The sequence below is a fragment of the Stegostoma tigrinum genome, chromosome 10, assembly GCF_030684315.1.
Source record: "Stegostoma tigrinum isolate sSteTig4 chromosome 10, sSteTig4.hap1, whole genome shotgun sequence".
NCBI lineage: Eukaryota > Metazoa > Chordata > Chondrichthyes > Orectolobiformes > Stegostomatidae > Stegostoma > Stegostoma tigrinum.
Genome location: NC_081363.1, coordinates 88,996,476 through 89,015,283, shown reverse-complemented (window position 1 = coordinate 89,015,283; position 18,808 = coordinate 88,996,476). Strand labels below are relative to the sequence as shown.

Here is an 18,808-nt window from a genome sequence, read left to right as displayed (position 1 = left end):
GCTGCAGGAGGCAATGCACCTGTGAGACATACATGTGGTCGAACCCTGTCGCTGTGGCCCCAGGCACCTCAAAGATGAAGGCAGTGTAGTTGGGATGGAGATTTTGCCAGCTATCCACCAGGCCAAAGAACTTAATTAAGTCCCGCAACCTCCTTCACCAATGCCAAACTCGACCTGGCACCGCTATGGTTCCTGTCCTCAAGGATGCAGTTAAAATCTCTTCCAAAGTCTTTGTTGATGGGGGTGAGATGAGTGGACACTCCTCCATAGAAGTGCATTTGCTTCAGCCCAACTAGAGGAGTGTATATGTTCACAAAGTGAAGGACTGCATCCCCTAGCCGCGCCATCAAGTGAAGCAAATGGCCTCTCACCAGCTATTTGACCCCCAACATCCCCGGCCGAAAATGTGAGGCAAATAAGATAGCCACCCTGTCGGATTTGCAGGTGAAGTGACTGATGTCGACCTCTCCTTGCACTCCACAAGCCAGGTGGCTTACTCTCCTGAGGCAGTATGGGTTTCTTGCAGAAGCCACATATGTCCCGCCCTGAAGGACCAAGTGCTGAAATCTGCGTTGTGACTCCCTGCTGTCATTAGTGTTGAGGCTGGCTTTAGTTTTCTTCATGTCAGAACATTGAACAGTCATCACCAAGAAAAACATTAAGAACACTTACTGGGCGGTATGAGAAAGACCATGTGGATCCCTTGCCAGTAAAACAAGGAGCATCTTAAACCACCACTGGTCTATTGGACTAACTCAGATGTACTGCGAGCTGCCTGGGTGGACCAGAAGACCACCCCAAAATCTTTCCTGTCTTCCATGGTTAACATTCCTAATTCCTACATCTTCGTTACGACTGTGAACTTCTCCACACTGCCTGAAAATCTCATTGCTGGTTTCTTTCATACCATTCACCTGTTTATGGAGGAGCCATTTAATACTGTGGATACAAGAACAGGTCAGAAACTAAAAATCCTGCAGCAAGCAACTAACCTCCCCAAAGCCTGTCCACCATCTACACACAATGGAATAATTTTCAATTGCTTGGATAAGCACAACTCTAACAAAACTCAAGAAGCTTGGCACCTTCCAGGACAAAGCAGCTTGTTAGTTTTAAATCCCATCCACGCATATTCCTTCCCTTCGCTGATGTTGTGTTGCAACGGTGTATTACCATTTACAAGAGGGGGTGCAGAAATTCATGAGTCTGCTGTGACAGTATCTTCATAAGCCACTACCATCTAGGAGCACAAGGGAAACGGATACATGAACACCAATACTTGCAGGGACCCCTCTAAACCACTCGCTGTCCTGACTTGGAATTATATCACTGTTCCTTTGCTGTCACTGGGTCAAAAGTCCTGGAAGTGTCTCCCTAACAGCATTGTGGGTGTACCTATATATGAAATTAAACTGTAGCGACTAAGAAGGAAGCTCACAACGTTCTTCTCAAGGGCAACTAGGAATGGGCAATAAATGCTAGTTCAACCAGTGACACCCGGATAACATGAATTAATTTAAAACAAAGTATTCTCTTATTTCACTCAAGGTACCTTAAACATCCCTTTCTCCATTCTGTAATCATGCCCTGATCATAAAAATCTACCCACCTCCCTATATTTCTGAACCTCATCTGACTATTGATATAAATAAAGTATTTTGCTTCCATTTCTGTTCACTAATTCTGTTCATGAAGCTAAATTTCCATCAATGCCCCCACAAAATATGTACTATGTCACGAAGAAAATATTAAGGTAAGATAAAGGTTGGTTGTAGAAGTTTTTAACCACATGATACAAAGGATATGATTGTACTAAATGGGGTGCAGGGGAGATTCACCATCACCATGGGATAAAGCATCTTAGCTGTGAAGAGAGGCTGGATAAGCCTATGTTGTGTACCTTGGAACAGAGAAGGTTGAGGGGGAACGTAATAGAGGTGTGTAAGATTATGAGGGGCATGGACAGGGTGAATAGAAAGTAGCAGTTCCCCTTAGTTAAAAGGTCAATATCAAGGGGGTATAACTTAAAGGTGAAAGGCAGAAGATTTAGAGGGGACTTGAGGAATTTTGTTTCATCCAGCGGGTGGGGGGGGGGGGGGGGGGGGGGGGGGAGGGAGGGGGGAGATCTGGGATGCATCTGGAAAGTTGGAATAGCAAAGATTTAATGAATTTTTAGCAGTACAAACTTAATGAGCCAAAAGATCTCTTCTGTACTGTCTAATTTTATAAATATATAAAAGATGAACAGAGTGATCAAGGAAGCTTAATTAATTAAGTGATACAGTAATACAGAAAACAATGCCATGGCAGATTTATTTTGTGTCTTCGTTTAGAACGGACGGAAATGGTGAAGTTGAAGTTGCAATGATAATAGGGAAGCTGAAAACAATCTAAAACGGCTTGACCTTAATTCTTAAACTATACACCCCCATTCTAAAATCTTCAACAAGTGGTAACAGTTTATCTTTATCTACCCTGTCTTTCCCTGATAATATCCAGAAACACGTGATTAGATCACCCCTTAATTTTCTAAATTCTAAAGAATTAAGACTTAATTTGTCTGATGTCTCCTCATAATATAACTCTTGAAGTCCAGTATCCTTGAAAACCTATGATGAACTCTCTCGAGAGCCAGAAGAGATGTGTTACCCAGAATGACTCTCAAATCTCCTCTAAGCGGGGCCTAACTGGGGTTTAGTACAACTATTGCTTTCTACTCCAGCCTTCTAGATATGCATACCATGAGCCGCCTTGACTATTTTCTGCACCTGTTTATGGGATTTTAAAGAGCTATGCATCTGAACCCCCAAATCTTTGTGGGATATTTAACTTTGTGCTCTCTAAAAATTACCCTCATCTATCCTTTGTCAGCCCAAAATGGATAACCTCAGATTTTAATATAAACAAATGTATCAGCTACATATTGATCAGTTTGCCCAATCACCAAATCTACTAGAAGGAAATTATTGGATTTGACATTTTCACAAAGGAGACATGTTTGGTGGGAAGGGGATTTGCGAGAGAGAGAGAGAGAGAGAGAGAGAGAGAGAGAGAGAGAGAGAGAGAGAGAGATCTATAGATAGAGAGAGAGAGAGACCTGGGAGTACAGATGCACAAAGACATGAACGTAGTTAAACATAATAAGAGTACTGTCACAAAATAAAATATACCACGTATGTGACTTTTAAGGTATAGGTAAAAAGTATAAAAGCAAGAAGTTACGTTTAACCTTCACATCTGGAAGTGTTCCATCTCGTAAGGTGATGCTTTGCACTAACTCTGCGCTATTCAGTGCCCGATGATGGCAGATGCCCCTCTCTGACATGTCAGTCTCTGCTGCATTTACTGCAGAGGACAGTAGGCTGAGCAATGACTCTCCAAAGCCTGACCACTGTCGACAAGGCACAAGTCAGGAGTGTGATGGAATATACCCTACTTGCCTGGATGGTTGCAGTTCCAAAAACACTCAAGAAATACAACATATTTGAGTACAGGAGTTGGGAAATCATGTTGAGGTTGTATAAGCTATCAGTGAGGCTTCTTCTGGAATACTGTGGCCAGTTCTGGTCGCCCAGGAAGGATATTATCAAGCTGGAGAGACTTCAGAAGAGATTAACCAGGATGTTGTTGGGCATGGAGAGTCTGACTTATAAAGAAAGGCTGGTTAGACTGGGTCTTTTTTCCACTGGCGTGTAGGAGATGGAGAGGCAACCTGATAGAAGTTTATAAAATAATGAGAGGTATAGAAAGATTTAATGATAGTTGTTTTTTCCCTAGGATGAAAGATTTCAAGACTAGAGTGCCCATTTTTAAAGTGAAAGGAGAGAGATGCAAATTTTTTACTGGAAGAAAGTGGAAGAACTTCCTGAGGAAGTGCTGGATGTGGGTACAATTACAATGTTTAAAAGACATTTGGATAAGTACGTGAACAGCAAAGGTTTGGAGAGATATGGGCCATGGACAGGCAGATTGGTCTAGTTTAGTTTGGAATTACGTTCAGCATGGATTGGTTGAACCAAAGGATCTGTTTCTGTGCTGTATGACTCTATGACCATTTAGAACAAAGCAGCCCACTTGATGGGCACCACATCTACAGGCATAGACTACCTCCACCACCAGTTTTTAGTAGCAGCAGTGTGTACTATCTATAAGATGCACTGCAAAAATTCACCAAAGATCCTCAAATAGCACCTTCCAAACCCATAACTACTTCCATCGAGAAGGACAACAGCAGCAAATGAATGGGAATGCCACCACCTGAAAGTTCCTTCCAATTCACCCACCATCCTGACTTGTAAATATTCCTTTTGTGTACTGAGTTAAAATCCTGGAATTCCCTCCTTAAGTGTATCGTGAATCAACATATAGCATTGTGGGCTACAGTGGTTGAAAAGGTAGTTCACTACCACATTGTCAAGGGACGGCAATAAATGCTGGCCAGCCAGTGATGCCCATGTGCCACAGTGAATAAAAAAGTAAGTTATGACTTCACCTTAATAAAATCATGCTGATTATCCGCAATGAATCTGTTGCTAGAACCCTCACTAATTTTTTTTTTTATTTTTATACTTGCATCAATTTTGGCTTGGAGCTATGAACTGGGAATTGTAAGCTAAAGCTGACTTGTGGTCTTTGAAACAGCTCGTGGTAGAAGGAAAAGAATAGAGCGAACTAGTTTTTGCTAAAATGATAAAATGACTGTGAGAAAATTTAGCATTGCACCTTACAGCTTGAACATTTATCTCCATAATTTGTTTACTTTATCTTTATTCATTTTCACACACAATATATGTATTATATGATTTGTCTTAATCATAAATGAGTGAGTGTGTATTTGGGTGCTTTGGATGGGTATAGTTTAAGTTGTACAGTTTCAGTGGGGAAATCCTTTCTTTTCACGAATGCTGTGGAAGTGTATCAGAATAAATTGACATGAGTTTGTGTCATTAGCAAAATTTGTTGTGAACTGCATTTATCATAACTGGCAGGCAGTCAGTCAAACTAATGGGTCATCTTGGTGGTCTCATTGGGAATTTTTGTACATTTATACATTCTGGGACAGCTTGTAGACAGTGGGGCATGATTGTCTTCCCAGACAAGTTTGACGATAAGGCCAATATTATATTGAATACAAAGATGAAGGAGTATGTGGCAATTGTGTCTGCTTCTAGAGCCATATTTCATAGAGTGATCATTACAGATATAACAATTCACATGAAATTTATTAAACAATGCACAAAAATGAAGCACATTTGCAGCATATGATATGCAATTCAGCATATCACAGAATCCCTATAGTCTCCCATTGAGTCTGCACTGAAACCCAAGGAGCAAACCCAGTCCCAGACCTGCCCCATCCCTCTTTTTAATCACAATTAATCCATCTAAACTGCCAATACCCAACAATACAGGTAATCTTTCTTTTAGCATAGTCGATCCACTGAGCGGCATATCTTTGGACTGAGGGAGGAAGCTAGGGCACCCAGCAGAAATCCATGCAGACACAAGGAAAACATGAAAACTCCACACAGTCACCCAAGGCTAGAATTGAACCTGGGTCCCTGGCACTGTGAGACAGCAGTGCTAATCACTGTGTCACTGAGCCACCGTGCTGTCCCCAGGGGATACCTTTAACTGCTCCATAAGCATCACATTGCAACCAGAGGTTGCCATTTGTCATAAATTGACCCAATCTCGGAATTAAATACTGTATCCGTAAGAGCAGATTAGACAATAGGAATCCTGCAACAAGTAACTCACTTCCTGATTCCGCTCTCATCAAGGCACAAATCAGGAATGTGCTGGAATACTCCCCACTTGCCCGGATGAGTGCAGCGCCAACAACACTCAAGAAGCTTGACACCATCCAGTTCAAAGCAGCTGCCTGATTAGCACCAAATCCACAAGCATCCATTACCTTCACCACTGATACTCGGTAGCAGCAGCGTGTGTCTGCAATATGCAGAAATTCATGAAAGCTCCTTCCACAACATCATCAAACCCACAACCACTTCTATCTAGAAGGACAAGGGCAGCAGATACTTGGAAACACCATCATCTGCAAGTTCTTTTCCAAACCAATCACCAGTCTGACTTGGAAATATATTGCCATTCCTTCAGCGTCACAAGATCAAAATCCTGGAACTTCCTTATGATCAGCATTATAGGTGTTCCTAAACCAACTGGACTGCAACAGTTCAATGCCATCACCTCCTCAAAGGCAATGAGGGATGGCCAGCATTTCCTACAGGCCATGAATGAAATAAGAATAAAGGAAGCGAGCATGACTATTACAAATAATACCAGGTCAGACCTCAACAACAACAACATAGACCTAAGCAGTTCCTAGTAAATATTAACAATTATATAAATTACTTTATTGTGCCTCTCTTTGTATGTGTGTGAGTCAGATGGATAGATCACCTTTTTGCACACCTATTTTAACTTTTCTTTCAACAATGTCTAGGTGAAACCCTAACATCAACATCTGGGGTGCAAGCAGTCATCCCTCATTGTCACAGGTATCCTTCAAATGTCTGGGTCCTGGAGGGCTCAGGTGACTGGATGTTTCCTATACTGCTGCCTTCAACCTCACCTGCTGGGATTGATAGTGGAGGGGATGAGGAAATGCTGCATACCTAGGGATATCACAAGAAGGCCCTACAGCGGCTTGGAGAAATGTTTGGAGTTTCATGGATCTTGTCTCCTCTTGTCAAACCAGTGTTGCACTGAGTTCATCGCCTTAATGATAGATTATAGATCTAGCTACAAATGAAGCGAATGCTTGACTCAGATCACCATTGGCAATTGCTGTTTTTTCCATCAATGAAGCCAATGCCTGAAACATGGGGCAGCACGGTGGCTCAGTGGTTAGCACTGCAGCCTCACAGCGCCAGAGACCCGGGTTCAATTCCAGCCTCGGGTGACTGCCTGTGTGGAGTTTGTACATTCTCCCTGTGTCTGCGTGAGTTTCCTCCGGGTGCTCTGGTTTCCTCCCACAGTCCAAAGATGTGCAGGCTAGGTGGATTGGCCATGCTAAATTGCCCATAGTGTTCAGGGGTGTGTGGGTTATAGGGGGATGGGTCTGGGTGGGATTCTTCAAGGGGCGGTGTGGACTTGTTGGGCTGAAGGGCCTGTTTCCACACTGTAGGGAATCTAATAAAATGGTAAAACCTATGGCATGGACTCTTTTGTACTTTTCACTAAGATATCCCTTGTATCTCTGCCATTTGGTTCCCAAGGCTGTGCTGCATGTCGTGCAGGTGTCAGTGGCTGTGAATGAAATCATGTCTGTTGCGTGGGGCTTAACAGGAGCCTGGACCCTCACAGTCCTCTGATCATCTAGGGATCTGACCACACATCCTCCGTCAGCTGCTAGCATGTGTCTGTGTATGCTTACCAGATTGTGCTCTGAATCAGCACAAGACCTTTCCACAAAGTATGTGGTTGGAGCCATTGAAGAAGCCCTTCGGCCCTCCAAGCTTGCTGCTGAGGAAGATGAAAGTGCATCCTCTGGTGCCTTGGGTTCTCTATCTGCAGATATGGAGCCTTCAGGGTCCTGCCAGACTGCAGCCTGTCCTTGGGATGACCTATTATGGGGAACAAATAGAACCACATTAAAAATCATAGCTTGAACCCTTCACATATCATTGCCTCCAACCTGTGTGCCCATTGCCACCAACAGGATGGTTGTATCTTCCTCCTTATCCCTAGATGGTCTGGAATGTGTCAGGCTCCAGCCTCACCAGCAATTTCCTTTGCCTGCGCCTTGGTGACTGTCTGAGGACTCGAGGTAGGAACTCCTCCTGCTGTGTGTCCCTCTCATGGCCATTGCTGGTCTGCTTGTCCTGCATGATAAAGTGTACTGACAGTGACAACTAACACCTGAACTGCATGTATTCAAATCACACAGTGATCTGTCAGCACACAAAAAAAGGGCAACTTCCACATGATTTAGCTTCAATTCCTGTCTGCCTTTCCAACTGAACATGAATTTTCTCTTCTGGCATAGTTACCCACTCTTACACATACACAGATCCCTGTTGCAATTGTGAGACTGGCCTTTTTGCCAGCCGATTGAAACAGGCCACTATTCCATTTTTCATACTGGATCCAAGTTCTTGCATGAACCTCATCATCCCTCACCTACTCTACAACCTCCCTCCTTGCACTACCTTGGTCCAGCAGGAGGGCCTTCTGATATCAGCCACAATGAAGAACACTTCCCACTTTTCTCGGAGATCTTGGAGAAAAGCTTACTGAATCATGCAGTTTGACTGCTTTGGTGCTTGGACATAGACAGATGACAGAACTAGCAGTAATAGTGGGGACGGGAATGGAAATGATCAGTGAAGATATCTGAGGAAGGTACATTCTTCCAACTGGACTTAAAACTTAGGGTTAGCAACAATGGATCTCTGAGGAAGAGGGTTCCAAAGAATCGTGATGCTCTGAGAGAAATAAATCATCTGTATCAGTTTAAAATAGGAACCCCGATGGTGAAACCTTATCCCTGCTCAGACAGCACACCAGAGCAGCAAAAGAAGTAGAACTGTGCCAATGACTTATGATCTCTAGTGGGATGCAGTCTCAGATGTAGTGAGTAACTTTAAGGTAAGCAGTACATAGCTGAGGTCTTGAGGCAGTGTCTGTATTTCGATGTAGAGGCTAGCATGACAAAAACACCGAGCATAGTCTCAGTAGGTTTTAACTCCATAAGAAAAATAAGATCAAAAGGGCTGTGAGATGAGCAAAGTTCATGGGTATTTCCCAGTTTGTGAGGTTAGCTCTTAAGTAAAAACCTGGAATTGTGTTGATAATTAGAGGCCGCAAGCAATTTCAAGATTCCGAAGGAATATCATCTTCGGATGACCCATGAGCAGTTATTGAGGAAGTGCTAATACCAGATCTTTAGAAATGAAGAATTGGAATTGCTTATGAAAGAGTGCATAGCTCCCTCAAAGTTGCCACCCAGGTGGATAAGGTTAAGAAAGCATATGGTGTTTTGGCTTTCATTAACAGGGGGATCGAGTTTAAGAGCTGCGAGGTTATTGCTGCAGCTCTACAAAACCCTGGTGAAGTTCGCAATAAACAACTGCACCTCCCAGTCGCAAACCATTTCCACTCCCCCTCCCATTCTTTAGATGACATGTCCATCATGGGCCTCCTGCAGTGCCACAATGATGCCACCCGAAGGTTGCAGGAACAGCAACTCATATTCCGCTTGGGAACCCTGCAGCCCAATGGTATCAATGTGGACTTCACCAGCTTCAAAATCTCCCTTTCCCCAACCGCATCCCAAAACCAGCCCAGTTCATCCCCTCCCCCTACTGCACCACACAACCAGCCCAGCTCTTCCCCTCTACCCACTGCATCCCAAAACCAGTCCAACCTGTCTCTGCCTCCCTAACCTGTACTTCCTCTCACCCATCCCTTCCTCCCACCCCAAGCCGCACCTCCATCTCCTACCTACTAACCTCATCCCACCTCCTTGACCGGTCCGCCTTCCCTGGTCTGACCTATCCCCTCCCTACCTCCCCACCTATACTCGCCTCTCCACCTATCTTCTTTTCTCTCCATCTTCGGTCTGGCTTCCCCTCTCTCCCTATTTATTCCAGAACCCACACCCCATCCCCCTCTCTGATGAAGGGTCTAGGCCCGAAACGTCAGCTTTTGTGCTCCTGAGATGCTGCTGGGCCTGCTGTGTTCATCCAGCCTCACATTTTATTAACTTGAAATATTGTGTCCAGTTCTGGTCACCGTATTATAGGAAAGATGTGGAGGCTTTGGAGAGGGTGCAAAGGAGGTTTACCAGGATGCTGCCTGGACTGGAGGGCTTGTCTTACGAGGAGAGGTTGACCAAGCTCTGACTTTTCTCTCTGGAGAGAAGGAGGAAGAGAGGTGACCTGATCGAGGTATACAAGGTAATGAGAGGCATGGATAGAGTCGATAGCCAGAGACTTTTCCCCAGGGCAGGATTGACTGCCACGAGGGGTCATAGTTTTAAGGCGCTAGGAGGAAGGTATAGAGGAGACGTCAGAAGGAGGTTCTTCACCCAGAGAGTTGTGAGCGCATGGAATAGTTTACCAGTGGTGGTTATGGAAGCAGAGTCATTCGCGACATTTAAGCGACTGCTGGATATGCACATGGACAGCAGTGAATTGAGGGGAATGTAGGTTAGGTTATTTTATTTTTGGATTAGGATTATTCCACGGCACAACATCATGGGCCAAAGGGCCTGTACTTTTCTATGTTCTATGAGGCAATATTTTAATGACACTGGGTGACTTGGATACTTCAGTCTCACTAAAGTCTAGGTTTGCTGTTGTGGGATCTGTCTTAAACACTTTTGCTATTTTGAATGGGTGCTCTATTACAATTTGTCTCATATTTACCTCAAATTAACCCTAACCTCATGTTAATTCTGGATGCTAAAGCATAAGTTGGATGGGGTAAACTGTTTTACTGTTCAAACCTTATATAGTAAAGCTTTTCTTGTTTCTTCAACATGGTGAAATTTGTTGTTTTTACTCTCTTAGTAACATAGAACATTACAGCGCAGTACAGGTCCTTCAACCCTCGATGTAGCACCGACCAATCTGAAGCTCATCTAACCTACACTATTCCATTATCATCCATATGTTTATCCAATGACCATTTAAATGCCCTTCAAGTTGGCAAGTCTATTTCAAATTTCGTCCGTAGTAAACCTCATCAACTGTCAATAAAAGATGTTGTCGGTCCCAAACTAGGTTGTAAAATGAAATTAGCAGTCTAGCCCAGGATTGTAATTGCATACATACATACATACAGGATTAAATCTCATTTGGGCTTCAATAAATTTTCCCTTACTCTGACCCCCTTATTAACTTTCTATTCCATAGTCCTATTTTAGGTGCTGTATATCTTTCCTAGTATTGCGTGTGTCTTGGTATGCCTCTGTGATATAATCTAAAGCTTCTCAAATTTCTGCCAAGCTAGTTTAAACCCTCCTTAATAGCAGCAGCAAATCATCCTGCAAAGAGTTCACTGCTAGCTCTACTTAAGTGTAGACTGTCCAGCTTGATCAGATCCCATCTCCCATAACTGATCCCAATGTTCCAAAAATCTAAACACGATAGGCAGAACAGCCTCCTTCTATGTTGTAGCAATTCTGCACTGTCTTTACATGTTATTATTTACTTATTTCCCAATTTCTATACCCATGTGTGGCACTGGGAATAATCTGGAGGTTATTACTTTTGAGATCCTGCTTGCGAATTTCCTACTTAGGACCCTAAATTCTGACTGCATGACTGCAACTGTCTTTCTCAAAATTGACCACGATTGCTCACTGTTCACACCTCATCCTTAGTGTTTTCTATAGCCACTCAATTACATCCTCCACATTGCCTCTGTGGTGTCAATGCGCCATCCTGGATTCATGTCTGTAGCTACAAACATGCCTAACTGGTGAATCTCATTCCACTTGTTTCCTCCAGTCTTCCTTGTACTACTGTGCCACTCGTGCAGTCATGGACTTGGCTCTGGCTGCAATTCCCAAAAGAACCATCATTTCCATTAGTATTCAGAACTGAGCACTGGCTGAAGAGTGAGATGTGCTGCCTGCTTGTTCCTGTCTGGGTTTCGAGTGGTCACATTTTTCAGTGCACAGTCTCAAGTTGTGGGGTGACCATATCTATAAACATGCCTTCCATGAAGCTTTTAACTACACATGTCCTGTAGTGACATAAGCTGCTTCTTTAGGATCAGAAATCCAAAGCTTGATGTGCTACAACTGATGATACTCCCTGCACAAAAGCAGAAAATGTTGGAGAAACTCAACAGTTCTGGCAGCAGCATCTGGGGGGGGGGGGGGGGAGTTAACATTTCAAGTACAGTAGCCCTTGTCAAAACTGAAAGCAGCTGGGAAATGGTGATATTTGTGCTGATGTCAGGCATTGGGGTGGATTGGAGGAAAAAGAAATGAGTTGACTTGATGGAGACTCGCACAGAGAGACAGAGGAGACAGACAAAAAAAGGAGCAGGGATTGCTTTTGATAAGCTGGGAGAAAGATAAATACTGAGGGAAAGGCTGTAGATGTCATATACATGGGCTTCAGTAAGGCGTTTGATAAGGTTCCCCATGGCAGGCTGATGGACAAAGTGAAGTCACATGGGGTCCAGGGTGTGCTAGCTAGATGGATAAAAAACTGGCTGGGCAACAGGAGACAGAGCGTAGTAGGAGAAGGGAGTTTCTCAAATTGGAGACCTGTGACCAGTGGTGTTCCACAGGGATCTGTGCTGGGACCACTGTTGTTTGTGATATACGTAAATGATTTGGAGGAAGATATATACGTGGTCTGATCAGCAAGTTTGCAGATGACACTAAGATTGGTGGAGTAGTTGATAGTGAAGGGGACTGTCAGAGATTACAGCAGAATATAGATAGACTGGAGAGTCGGGCAGATAAATGGCAGATGGAGTTCAATCCAGGCAAATGCGAGGTGATGCATTTTGGACGATCAAATTCAAGGGTGAACTATACAGTAAATGGAAAAGTCCTAGGGAAAATTGATGAACAGAGAGATCTGGGTGTTCAGGTCATTGTTCCCTGAAGGTGACAACGCAGGTCAATAGGGTAGTCAAGAAGACATATGACATACTTTCCTTCATTGCAGTTGTATAGGACTTTGGCTTGGCCACATTTGGAGTACTGTGTACAGTTCTGGTCGCCACATTACCAAAAGAATGTGGATGCTTTGGAGAGGGTGCAGAGGAGGTTCACCAGAATGTTGCCTGGTATGAAGGGTGCTAGCTATGAAGAGAGGTTGAGTAGATTAGGATTATTTACATTAGAAAGATGGAGGTTGAGGGGGCACCTAATTGAGGTCTACAAAATCATGAGGGGTATAGACAGGGTGAATAGCAAAAAGCTTTTTCCCCCCAGAGTGGGGGACTCAATTACTAGGGGTCATGAGTTCAAAGTGAGAGGAGGAAAGTTTAGGGGAGATATACATGGAAAGTTCTTTATACAGAGTGTGGTGGGTGCCTGGAACACGTTGCCAGCAGAGGTGGTAGACACAGACATGTTAGGTGTCTTTTAAGATATATTTGGACAGGTACATGGATGGGCAGGGAGCAAATGGACACAGACCATTAGAAAATAGATGATAGGTTAGACAGAGGGTCTTGATTGGCACAGGTTTGGAGGGTCGAAGGGCCTGTTCCTGTGCAGTAATGTTTTTTGTTCTTTGTATGGGTGCTCACAGGAAGTGTGAATATTTGAAAATGAGTTGGCTCTCCTGGGTGGAATGTTTTTGCACACACAACACGGGTGTTCACCTCCAGTTTGCATGTCATCTCCCCAATGTAGAGTAGACCACATTTTCTTAACAAATCGTTAAACATGATGGGCATGGAGTTGATGCATGGCACAAGATGTGTCCTCTCGAGAATAATTCATAAATAGAGGAATGGCAGAATTCAATAACTGTTATTGCCAATAGACCTTAATAATATGAATAAAACCTTATCAATACTAATAAAAGCAACTATTATTAATAAACCTATTATAGGTAAAACCTACTAATACTACCATATCAATGATTTTTTAAAAACTTGACAAATATACAAAGACTCACGTGCTGCCTTGCAAGGCAAATCTTTGAGAGAAAGATGAAACACTCATCACCTGATCTGTTTGCACAGTTATCCGAGATATCATTTATGGATTTTTGTTTCCGAGTGGGATCCCTGAACCCGCCTGCTGTATTCCTCTCAAATGCTCAGCTTGTCTGCCCTCCTCTTAAGTGGCCCCTGCTTTGTCCTGCTCTCACTGGCAAAGGTTGTGACATCACATAGTGTATATATGCATTCAGTGGAACCTGTATCTGTGAACCTGCACAGAGGCCACTCAAGCCCTAGGTTGATTCCAACTGAAAGGAAGTGAAGGTGGAAGTGGAGCTGGAGCGGAGGTTGAAGTGGGTAGTCACGCGATGTGAGTGTCACTGAAAATCCAAAGGAAGAATCCGACTAGAATAATACGAAACCAAATCTACTCATGTATATTGGTGTACTGTGGCCTTCATCTGGTCAGATCTAGAATAATACTGAAAAAAACCACAATTCTATTGGTCAGAAACCTGGCACCAACAGCATTCGAAACTTTTCAGTTCCATTCATATTATACCACACCAAATCCCACGCTGGGGATCATCAGCCAGCATTTCCACCACTTCGGCAGGATGTCACCACCAGACACATATTCCTCTCCCTTCCCTTGTTAGCATTTCACATTGACTATTCTCTCTGGGACACCCTGATCTTCTGCTCCTCCATTCCCAACACCATCCCCCAAGGCACCTTTCAATGCTATTGCAGAAGTTTAACACCTGCTCATTAACTTCCTCTCTCCTCACTATCCAAGGTCCCTGGCACACCTTCCAGGTAAAGTAGCAATTCACCTGAATTTCACACAATCTAGTCTACTGCACTTGCTGCTTACAATGTTGCCTGTTCTATATTAGGGAGATAAAATCCAGGTGTGGGAAACTGCTTTGCAGAATATCTGCATTCTGTCTGTAAAAATGACTGCAAGCTTCCAGTTGCCTGCCTTTTCAACACACCAGCATAATCCCTGGCCAATATTTCTCTCTTGAACTGGCTACAATGCTCCAGTGGTGTTATGTGCAAGATGGAAAAAACAACATTTTATTTTCATTTATGGACCCTGCAGCCTTCAAGACTTTATATCGAGTTCAATAATTTTAGGGTCTGAACACCTTTTTCCATGTCCTTTACACACACCAAGCCCCCAGGCCATGTCATGACATGGCGTGTTTTCAGAACAGCCAATCCATTTTCATCTACTAATGGCTCCTGTTATCAGCTTTTCTTTATCCTTGGCTTCTCATTATCCATTCCTTTGACTGTCCATCTTTCCCTCTAGGCTCCATCATCGACTACCTCGCACTCATTTCCTCTGCACATATACCACCTTTTCCTAGTTATGAAGAAGGGTTACTGGACCTGAAACATTAATTCTGCTTTATCCTCACAGATGCTGCCAGAGCCTGCTGAGTTTTTCCAGCAATCTCTTTGTTTGAAACCCCATACTGTCTCTTTGCGTAAATTGTTTGCATACGTAAATAAAATCTAGTTCAGTGTTATGTTCATCACCAATTTTGTCTTTTATTTTTACACAGCTTCTGCCCACTCTGACTTCCCCCCTCCCCTACAGTGCCTGAGTCATTCCTCCTCACCTTCAATAGGCCGTGGATAAATTGTCTCATGTTGGAGGTGGTTATTGCCTGGCATTTCTATGACGTGAATCTTACTTGCCATTTGTCAGCCCAAACCTGGATATTGTGCAGATGTGAATATGGACTGCTTCAGTGTCTGACAAATTATGAATGGTGTTGAACATTGTTTGCCGGCGTTTGCACATTCCCCCATCCTTATGCTGGAGTGATGAAGTGATTGGTGAAGCAGCTGAAGATGGTTGGGCTTTGGACACTACCCGGAGGAACTCCTGCAGAGATGTCCTACAGCTGAGGTGACTAACTTCCAAATATCACGGCATAACTCCAACTAGCAGAGAATTTGCCTTCTGACATCCACTGATTCCAGTTTCGCTGGGGTTCCTTGATGCCACACTCAGTCAAATGTGGCTTTGATATCAAGGGTTGTCACTCTCACCTCACCTCTGGAATTCAGCTCTTTTGTCCATGTTTGTACCAAGACTGTATTTAAGTATGAGTTAATTAACATGAGTGGACCTGGCAGAACCCAAACTAGGTGTAAGTGAGCAGGTAATTGCTGAACAGGTGCTGCCTGACAGCACTGTTGATGACATCTTCAATTGCCTTACTGAGAATCAAGAGAGACTGATGAAGTGATAATTAGCTGGGTTGGATTTGCCTTGATTTTTGTGTACATGACATACCCGAACAATTTTCCACATTGTCGGTTAGACGTCAATGTTGTAAAAGTTGGAAGAGTTTGGTTAGGGGAATGGCAAGTTCTGTAGCACAGGTCTTCAGTCCTATTGCCAGAATATTGTCAGGGCCCAAGAATTTGCAGTATTCAGCATGCAACCATTTCTTGAATGAATCAAATTGGCTGAAGACTGGTATTTGTAATGCCATGGATCGCTAGGGGAAGCCAAGATGGAGCCCTCCAAGGATGCAGCCTCAGCCCCCTACTGTCCTCCCTTTACACCAATGACTGTGTTGCCAAATTCCAAATAACGCTACCTGTTGATGACTCCATGTAGTGGGATTGATCTCTAAACACAACGAGTCAAACTACAGACGGGAGATGGAGGGCTTAGTGACATGGTGCAAGGAAAACAATGAATCTACTCAGCACTGCTGGCTGATGTTTGCTGCTATTGCTTCAGTCTTATCTTTTGCACTGATATGTTGAGCTCTTCCGTCATTCAGGATGGGATATTTATCATGCCTCCTCCTGCAGTGAGTTGTTTAATTGTTCACGACCATTTATAACTCAATATGACAGGACTCAGAGTCATAGAGATGTACAGCATGGAAACAGACCCAGTCAACATGTCCATGCTGACCAGATATTCTAAATTATTCTAGTCCAATTTGCCAGCATTTGGCCCATATCCCTCTAAACCCTTCCCATTCATATACCCTATAAGATGGCTTTTAAATGTTGTAATTGTACCAGCCTCCACCACATCCTCTGGCAGTTCATTCCTGACACGCACCACCCTCTGCATGAAAAAGTTGCCCCTTAGGTCCCTTTTAAATCTTTCCCCTCGCACCTTCAACCTGTGCCCTCTAGTTCTGGAATCCACTACCCTGGGGAAAAGACCTTGACTATTCACCCAATCCATGCTGCTCATGATTTTATAAACTTCTATAAGGTCACGCCTCAGCCTCCAACGCACAAGGGAAAATAGCCCCAGCCTATTCAGCCTCTCTCTACAGCTCAAACCCTCTAATCTTGGCAACATCTTTGTAAATCTCTACCATGAAGACCCCTAGGATGCGACTTCAGCCCCCTACAGTACTCCCTTCACACCTCTGACTGTGTTGCCAAATTCCAAATGAACACCATCTACAAGTTTGCTGACGACACTATGTAGTGGGATAGATAACTAACAATGACAAGTCAAACTACAGAAGAGAGATGGAGGGCTTGGTGACTTTGTGCAATGAAATCAATCCGTCTTTCAAGGTCAGCAGAACGAAATGATTTCAGAAAGAAAGGAGAACCTGGCTCCATCTACATTAACAGAACTGAGGTGGAGAGGGTGAAAGGCATCAAATTCCTAAGAATGATGATAATAGTCAAATTGTCCTGGACTTCCCACGAAGATGTGACAGACAAGATGGCCTCTTCATCCTCAGGCAGCTCAGGAAATCTGGCATGTGCACAAGGTCCTTCACCAACTTCACTGATGTACCATTGAAAACATTCTGTCTGGGTGCATAATGGCCTGGTATGGCAGCTGCTCTGGCCACAACTGTAAGAAACTACAGAAGGCAGTGTGCACAACACAGACCATTACGGAAGCCAACCTTCCATCCATGGACTCCATTTACACAGTTCGATGCCACAGCAAAGCTACCAACATCAAAGACCCAGTGCAGCCCAGTAATGATCTGCTTCAAACCTCTTCAGTCAGGCAGAAGATATAGAACCCTGAACACATGCATGAGCAGGTTCAGGAACAGCTCCTTCTCGGCCGTTATCAGACTGATGAATGGACTCTCTAACCTCAAATAATGTTGATCTTGCTAATGTTGATCTCACCTGGTGTACACCCTGTGCAATATAATCTGTATCTCTCTGTCTTAAAGATTTTTTGGTTTGCACATCCTTTGTTTATTATAATTGTCTGTACCGCTCCTAAACAAAGCTTTTCATTGTATTTCAGTACACAAGACAATAAATAAATGAATCAAATCTTTTCTGAAACCTTTCAAGTTTCACATCTTTCCCAAAGTACGGAGACCAGAATTAAATGCAGTATTTCAAACGTGGCCTAACCAAAGTCCTGCACAGCTGCAACAATGACCTCCCAGCCCCTATTTTCAACACATTGACCAATAAAGGCAAACATTCCAAATGCCTTCTTCACTACTCTGTCCATCTGCGACTCCACTTTCAAGAAACTATGAATCTGCATTCAAGGTCTCTTTGTTCGGCAAACCTCCCGAGGACCTTACCATTAAGTGTATAAGTCCTGTCCTGATTTCTTCTACCAAAATGTAGCATGTCATATTTATATAGATTATACTGCATTGGTCAGTTCTCTGTTCACCGCACCAATTTTAGGGTCATCTGCAAATTTAGTTACCATACATTCTATATTCACATTCAGTTAATTTATGCAAATGAAAAAAAGCAGCAGATCTGGCACCGATTCCTGTGGCACACCACCGGTCAGAGGCCTCCAGTCTGAAAAGCAACCCTCCACTCTTAAGCGAAAGGTGTAAGCAGAACAAACCAAGACCCCTGACACTGCTGCCATCAGACACTACCAGGACAGTAACAGCACTGGGTGAAACACAGAGAAAAGCCCATCCTGCTCTTCTGAAACAGAAAATAAAGCTTCCATGATTTTGTTAAATAAAAATAAAGACACCATTGGTCCGGGGAAAAGGCAAAAATAAATAAACAAGCAACAAAACGGCTGTACCTTGACTCTTTCTCCACCAAACTCTTTTGGGCAGGAACCACCGAGGTGGGGGTTGGGAACAAAAATATACTCAAGCAAAATCAAAGAAAACAAATATTTAAACAAACAACTGACTAAATAAATAAATCCCCTCTGCTCCATGCCCATTGAACA

The 18,808-nt window shown here is 43.5% G+C and overlaps 1 protein-coding gene across 1 annotated transcript in view; it reads right to left on the bottom strand.

The window, feature by feature from the left end:
* Nucleotides 1-18,808, bottom strand: part of LOC125455374 (RNA-binding protein 25) — a 163,149-nt gene that overhangs the window by 133,654 nt on the left and 10,687 nt on the right. Inside the window, exon 2 of the mRNA XM_059649380.1 lies at nucleotides 7,400-7,589. The gene's annotated coding sequence lies outside the window, so the exon portion shown is untranslated. The remainder of the gene's footprint in view (nucleotides 1-7,399; nucleotides 7,590-18,808) is intronic.